This window comes from Anomaloglossus baeobatrachus, chromosome 8, assembly GCF_048569485.1.
Source record: "Anomaloglossus baeobatrachus isolate aAnoBae1 chromosome 8, aAnoBae1.hap1, whole genome shotgun sequence".
NCBI classification, from domain to species: Eukaryota; Metazoa; Chordata; class Amphibia; order Anura; family Aromobatidae; genus Anomaloglossus; species Anomaloglossus baeobatrachus.
In genome coordinates this window covers 33,553,775-33,561,274 of record NC_134360.1, presented here as the reverse complement: position 1 = coordinate 33,561,274, position 7,500 = coordinate 33,553,775, and the positions used below count along the sequence as shown (strand labels likewise).

The following is a 7,500-nucleotide window of genomic DNA, read 5'->3' as shown; positions in this document are numbered from 1 at the left end:
AAAATGAAGCCGCATAAATATGACGAAAAATATAAACAGTATAAAACCTCCTAGACCAACAATATCATAAAAAATATAAATAAAATATTATATAAAGTAAAAAAAATATAGCTTTATATTATATACAGTACAACATAATATATATTCTACAATAATGACAGAAGTATATTACATACAATAAAGACATAAACATATTATATACACTAAAGACATAAATATATACAGTGATACTGTGTATGTATATGTAATAAATGTGTATATATACACACAAAGTGTGTGTGTGTGTATATATAATATATATTATATACATTATATACACACACATATATATCTATATACTTATAAAAAAAAATCTAAATTATATAAAAGTGTAGCTATATTATAATATACATACATACATACACACAAAGTAAATATTTTTTTTATTGAATACAATATATATATTTTTATGTCTGTAAAATATATATAGATATAGATATAGATATAGATATAAGATAGATAGATAGATATAAGATAGATATTAGATAGATAGATAGATATAAGAATAGATATAAGATAGATAGAAGATATAAGATAGATATAAGATAGATATAAGATAGATAGATAGATAGATATAAGATAGATAGATAGATATAAGATAGATAGATATAAGATAGATAGATATAAGATAGATAGATAGATATAAGATAGATAGATAGATATAAGATGGATAGATAGATATAATATAGATAGATAGATATAATATAGATAGATAGATATAATATAGATAGATGTGTGTGTGTATATAGATATGGAGATATACAGTGCCTACAAGTAGTATTCAACCCCCTGCAGATTTAGCAGGTTTACACATTCGGAATTAACTTGGCATTGTGACATTTGGACTGTAGATCAGCCTGGAAGTGTGAAATGCAGCAAAAAAGAATGTTAGTTCTTTTTTTATTTATTTTTTTTTTTTAAATTGTGAAAAAGGTTTATTCAGAGGGTCGTTTATTATTCAACCCCTCAAACCCACCAGAATTCTGTTTGGTTCCCCTAAAGTATTAAGAAGTATTTCAGGCACAACAAAGAACAATGAGCTTCACATGTTTGGATTAATTATTCTCTTTTTCCAGCCTTTTCTGACTAATTAAGACCCTCCCCAAACTTGTGAACAGCACTCATACTTGGTCAACATGGGAAAGACAAAGGAGCATTCCAAGGCCATCAGAGACAAGATCGTGGAGGGTCACAAGGCTGGCAAGGGTTACAAAAACCCTTTCCAAGGAGTTGGGCCTACCTGTCTCCACTGTTGGGAGCATCATCCGGAAGTTGAAGGCTTATGGAACTACTGTTAGCCTTCCCACGGCCTGGACAGCCTTTGAAAGTTTCCACCCGTGCCGAGGCCAGGCTTGTCCGAAGAGTCAAGGCTAACCCAAGGACAACAAGGAAGGAGCTCCGGGAAGATCTCATGGCAGTGGGGACATTGGTTTCAGTCAATACCATAAGTAACGTACTCCACCGCAATGGTCTCCGTTCCAGACGAGCCCGTAAGGTACCTTTACTTTCAAAGCGTCATGTCAAGGCTCGTCTACAGTTTGCTCATGATCACTTGGAGGACTCTGAGGACAGACTGGTTCAAGGTTCTCTTGTCTGATGAGACCAAGATCGAGATCTTTGGTGCCAACCCACACAGGTGACGTTTGGAGACTGGATGGCACTGCATACGACCCCAAGAATACCATCCCTACAGTCAAGCATGGTGGTGGCAGCATCATGCTGTGAGGCTTTTTTCTCAGCCAAGGGGCCTGGCCATCTGGTCCGCATCCATGGGAAGATGGATAGCACGGTCCTACCTGGAGATTTTTGGCCAAGAACCTCCGCTCCTCCCATCAAGGATCTTAAAGATGGGTCGTCATTTCATCTTCCAACAAGACAACGACCCAAAGCACACAGCCAAGAAAAACCAAGGCCTGGTTCAAGAGGGAAAAAATCAAGGTGTTACAGTGGCCTAGTCAGTCTCCTGACCTTAACCCAATTGAAAACTTGTGGAAGGAGCTCAAGATTAAAGTCCACATGAGACACCCAAAGAACCTAGATAACTTGGAGAAGATCTGCATGGAGGAGTGGGCCAAGATAACCTCCAGAGACCTGTGCCGGCCTGATCAGGTCTTATAAAAGACGATTATTAGCTGTAATTGCAAACAAGGGTTATTCCACAAAATATTAAATTTGTATTTTGAATCAGCTCACCGTATAAAAGCTCAATCCCGATTCCGTCCTGGAGCACGGACAGGCACTGCCACAGCCCCAATGAAATGCAGAAAAAAAGAGAGGATGTCCAGCTCTTCAGGCAAAGAATCACGTCTTTATTTCATCATGCAGACACAGAGAATGACATGACCAGCACTACGCGTTTCAGGTGAAAACACACTCACCCTTAATCATGAACATGTTCATGATTAAGGGTGAGTGTTTTCACCTGAAACGCGTAGTGCTGGTCATGTTCATTCTCTGTGTCTGCATGATGAAATAAAGACGTGATTCTTTGCCTGAAGAGCTGGACATCCTCTCTTTTTTCTACAAAATATTAAACCTAGGGGTTGAATAATAATTGACCCACACTTTTAATGTTGAAAATGTATTAAAATTTAACTGAGCAACATAACTTGTTGGTTTGTAAGATTTATGCATCTGTTAATAAATCCTGCTCTTGTTTGAAGTTTGCAGGCTCTAACTTATTTGCATCTTATCAAACCTGCTAAATCTGCAGGGGGTTGAATACTACTTGTAGGCACTGGAGATATAGATATGGAGATATAGATATGGAGATATAGATATGGAGATATAGATATGGAGATATAGATATGGAGATATAGATATGGAGATATAGATATGGAGATATAGATATGGAGATATAGATATGGAGATTTTTATATATATATATATATATATATATATATATATATATATATATATATATATATATATATATATATATTATATTATATTATATTATATTATATTATATACTGGTTTACATTAAGGGGTCTTTCCAGTTCTAGAACAACTCCTTCTGATTTCACATGTAAAATAAAAAAAGCCTATGCTCCCATCCTGTGCCGTCACAGTTCCATGACTCGCGTTCCCGGGGATCATGTGACGTCACAGCCGCTCCCTGTCCAATTCCCTGTCCAATCAGCATTGGCTTCTCTCTCCTCACCTTCAGACAAAGTTAATGAGCAGGAAGTAAGAGCTGCGGCTACTGCTCACTTCCTGTTGATTGGTCCGGTGTCCGAAGACTAGGAGAAGAAAGCCATTGCTGATTGGACGGTGGGCTCAAGTGATGTCACAACTTTTACGTGAACCTCGGAAGTGCGAGCTGCGGCACCACTGGTTCCACGCCGGTAGGGGAGTTGACTATAAGCTTTTTTTTTTTTTTTTTTATTTTAAAACGTGGAATCGGGGGGGGGGGGGGGGGGGGGGTTGTCCTAGTAGTGGACAGCCCCTTAGTTTCAAATCTCATACAGTGCCATCATAATTTAGTTTGTGTAAATACATGTGACATCTTACATTATAACACATCTACCTCAAATCCATTTTTTACATACTGTGCATGTATTCTTAAGTGTTCTCCACCACTTTAATTTTATGTACTTTGCTGGGTGAGTCATTATTTTAATCAATATGTGTACTATACAAACCGCTTAAAGGGGACATCCAGTACTTGGATAACCCCTTCTCATTCCCCTTGTTCACCTCCATAAAAATAAATAAGCTTATACTCCCCTTCAGTGCAGCTGTAATTCCAGCGATGTCTAAAGCCACGTTCCCAGGGCCCACGTGACCATTATGCCACTTTGGCCCCGCTACCAATCGGCGCCAGTTTCCTTATCCCCGTCTTCGGACGTTTGAGCAGGAAGTCAGCGCTGCGCTCGCATCCTGCTCAAATGTCCGAAGGTCAGATGCTGGGCTTGATTGGTTACGTGGGCCCCGGGAACGCGGCTTTAGACATCACTGGAACTGTGGCCGCAACAGAGGAGAGTATAGGCATATTTATTTTTACGGGGGCGAACAAGGTGAATGAGAAGGGGTTGTCCAAGTACTGGATGTCCCCTTTAAATGGTTTAACTAGTGCATGTTATATTGATTTAAAATAATGACTCACCCAGGCAAGTACATAAAATTAAAAGGTAAACCTCACAAACTGTTTTCAATTAGTTAATACACATGTCTGTGAATAAGAAGGAAACCAGTGGCGCTTCTCGGAGCATGCTCTCGGCAGCTTTGGAATTCGAGTCCACCATTTTAGTTGTGGGAAAACTTCCCTTACGATATAATTCCAGTGTGCATACGCCTAAACACCAAAACCGCCATGTTTGTTATAGGAAATTCAGCAATCAAGCCCTCAATAGTATCGCCAATATAAACATATAGCTGATCGGATTAATTTGTGACAGCCATCTTATAGCCACAGGATCACTTTTCTAGTAGAGCAGTAGAATATCAATGTCCTCAGTAGAATGAACCTGATAGAGCCACAAATCTGATTTCCAAGAATTCAATGGGAGTCATGAACTTGTGCAGATCAAATCCTCCCATGACATCGCAGAGGATTGTCAGATATATGTAGGTAGGGAAGTTTTCCCACAACAAAGATGGCGGACGTGAGTTCCAAAGCTGCAGAGAGCATACTCCGGTCAGATTCATTGATTTAATTCTTATGGGAATCTGTCACCAGACTTTTGCCACCTAATCTGAGAGCAGCATAATGTAGAGACGGAGACCCTGATTCCAGTGATGTGTCACTTACTGAGCTGTTTGCTGTCATTTTGCTAACGAAGTTAAACACATGGAAGTATTCTTCCGCTGCTCTATGCTCACATATAATGCACTTCACTTGTAAATAGCAACACATTTACCCCATATTCGGGAGCATATTTTTCCCTTTTGATATCGATGAAGGATCTTCCTTGGTATATCTGTATGTAAACTCCCCCATGTGTGGCGTTATACAATCACCAATCATCAGCATCCTACAAACCTTCTTTTGAACTTGAGGGTTCTTTTTTAATGAGTGTCCTAATAATACTCCCAGCTCCTGTATCTTTAAAGGGGGTATTCCCATCGCCAAGATCCTATCTATCCCAATATGGAGTAGATGAAGTAGTAATAATATTAGCAAATTCCTCCAATTAGAAACGTAGTATAGTTTTCCTGATAAGCTGTCACTTACCTCATGTGCAGGGCATTGCAGTAGCTTGGGTATCCATGTTTATGGCCACTCATATAGGGAGAGTTGGTTGCTAATGGTCATAACCATGGATGCCTAAGCTACTGTAATGCCCTGCACCTTAGGTATTCATGTTTATGGCCACAGTAGGGAGAGTTGCTTGCTAGTGGTCATAACCATGGATGCTTAAGCTACTGTAATGCCCTGGACCTTAGGTATCCATGGTTATTGCCACACATATAGGGAGAGTTGGTTGCTAGTGGTCGTATCCATGGATATCGAAGATACTGTAATGCCCTGGACCTTAGGTATCCAAGGTTATGGCCACACATATAGGGAGAGTTAGTTGCTAGTGGTCATATCCATGGCTACCGAAGCTACTATAATGCCCTGGACCTTAGGTATCCATGGTTATTGCCACACATATAGGGAGAGTTAGTTGCTAGTGGTTGTATCCATGAATACCGAAGCTAATGTAATGCCCTGGACCTTAGGTATCCATGGTTATGACCACGCATATAGAGAGAGTTGGTTGCTAGTGGTCATAACCATGGACACCTAAGCTACTGTAATGCCCTGGACCTTAGGTATCCATGGTTATGACCATGCATATAGTCAGTTGCTAGGGATCGTAACCATGGATACCTAAGGTCCTGCAAGGACCTGAACATGAGGTAAGTGATATAGTGAAACATAATAACTATGCTACATTTCTAATTGGAGGTATTTGCTAATTTTATTACGCCTACTACATATTGGGATAGGATCTCAGAGATGGGAATTCCCCTTTAAATATTTGAAAAGTTGTCGTAGTTTATAAAAATGTACATGAATCATTCGTGACTTGGCATCACATGCAGAGTACAAACAGGGTCCATTGATTCCCTGTGAAGTGGCACTCACTATACGGCAACATTTGGCAAGCCAGGCTGCAAACCTAATTAGAGAGGAGTGGACAGATAAAGCAGAGGGGATTCTCCTAGTCCCCAATCACAATGTAACTGACTATCTTGTATAAAATCTAATGCAGGGGCGACATTAGTGTTTTTTCTGCACTGTGTTCTCCCTGTGCCCCCCTCATATTTGGGGCAGGGCAGTGGGGATCTCACACAGGACTTCTGTTGAGCTGTCTGAATAAAGGTGCTGCTGTGTGGGAGCTTTTCATGTCTCGTGTGCCAAAAATGTATGTATGAATTTGCTGTTCATAAAAACTCCCTCCTCGCTGCCAGGTTCTTAACGGGCACTAGACATAAAAAATGTGAACATGCAAATATTAATGGGCATCGTTTTATAAGGGGATCTTTGATGCCAAGTCTTCTAATTGGTTTTGATGGTGCCAAGTTACTGTTTTCTTAAATAGGACCTGTCATTTGTCATAAATACATGATTGATTTATTTTTTTTTTACCTGGCGCAAATGCCACTGTTCTCCTGAATCCAGCAATGTTTTTCTTTTGTTTCTGTTCCTCTCCGTTCCTGAGATATGACCCTTACTTTCCCGCAAGTAAATCTACTCTTCTTAGCCAAGTGGGCGTGGTCCTCCACTTTTCAGTTTGTACACAGGGAAGAGGGGGCCATATCTCAGGAATGGAGAGGCGCAGGAACAAAAGAAAAACATCACCAGTTTCAGGAGAACAGCGGCATTTACACTAGGTAAAAAGAGAAGTTACATATTTATGGCAGGTGATGGGTTCTTGGTAAAAATCCTCTATACCCAAAAACAAAATGCTTACTGTAGAAATTAAACCAGCACAAAGATGCTGGAAAAGCTGGCAAGTCTCCCTCTTTTCATCTGCATGGATGTGCCCAAGTTCCTGTTGTCCAGTGGTTTGGTACTTAGGTCTCTGGTGGACCTCGGTGGATGTTTTTGGGTCCCTGGTGCCCGGTATTTAGTAGATCAGTTCGTTTTATGTAGCATTTACTAGAATATCCAACAATTGGATCCTGGTGACAAAACCTTTGATACCAAACCACCAGTAAGTATTTTCCTCCCCGTCTTTGATGCCCTGGTTCTCCAGTGATGTGTTTCCACCTTCCTCTGATTCTTAAGATGTCATGATCCTAGCGATGGTTTTTCCAGGCATTTAATTATCTTTTGCCCTCTGCCCTAATCTATGGTGTCTGTCAAAATGCCCCAGTCTTTAGGGTATGTTATTGCTCCCTATCGTTGGTGCCAAGTTTCTATTGGGTTTATACCCTCCTGTTTCAGTATGTTAGCATGTAGTGGCCCACTTCTCGGTCCCTCAGTTTTTTGGGGGTTTGTAGCATAGTCTTTGGTGTCCATTGGTT

The 7,500-nt window shown here is 40.1% G+C and overlaps 1 protein-coding gene across 1 annotated transcript in view; it reads left to right on the top strand.

Moving 5' to 3' along the window:
• PDZRN3 (PDZ domain containing ring finger 3) overlaps positions 1-7,500 on the top strand; it is a 326,421-nt gene that overhangs the window by 40,000 nt on the left and 278,921 nt on the right.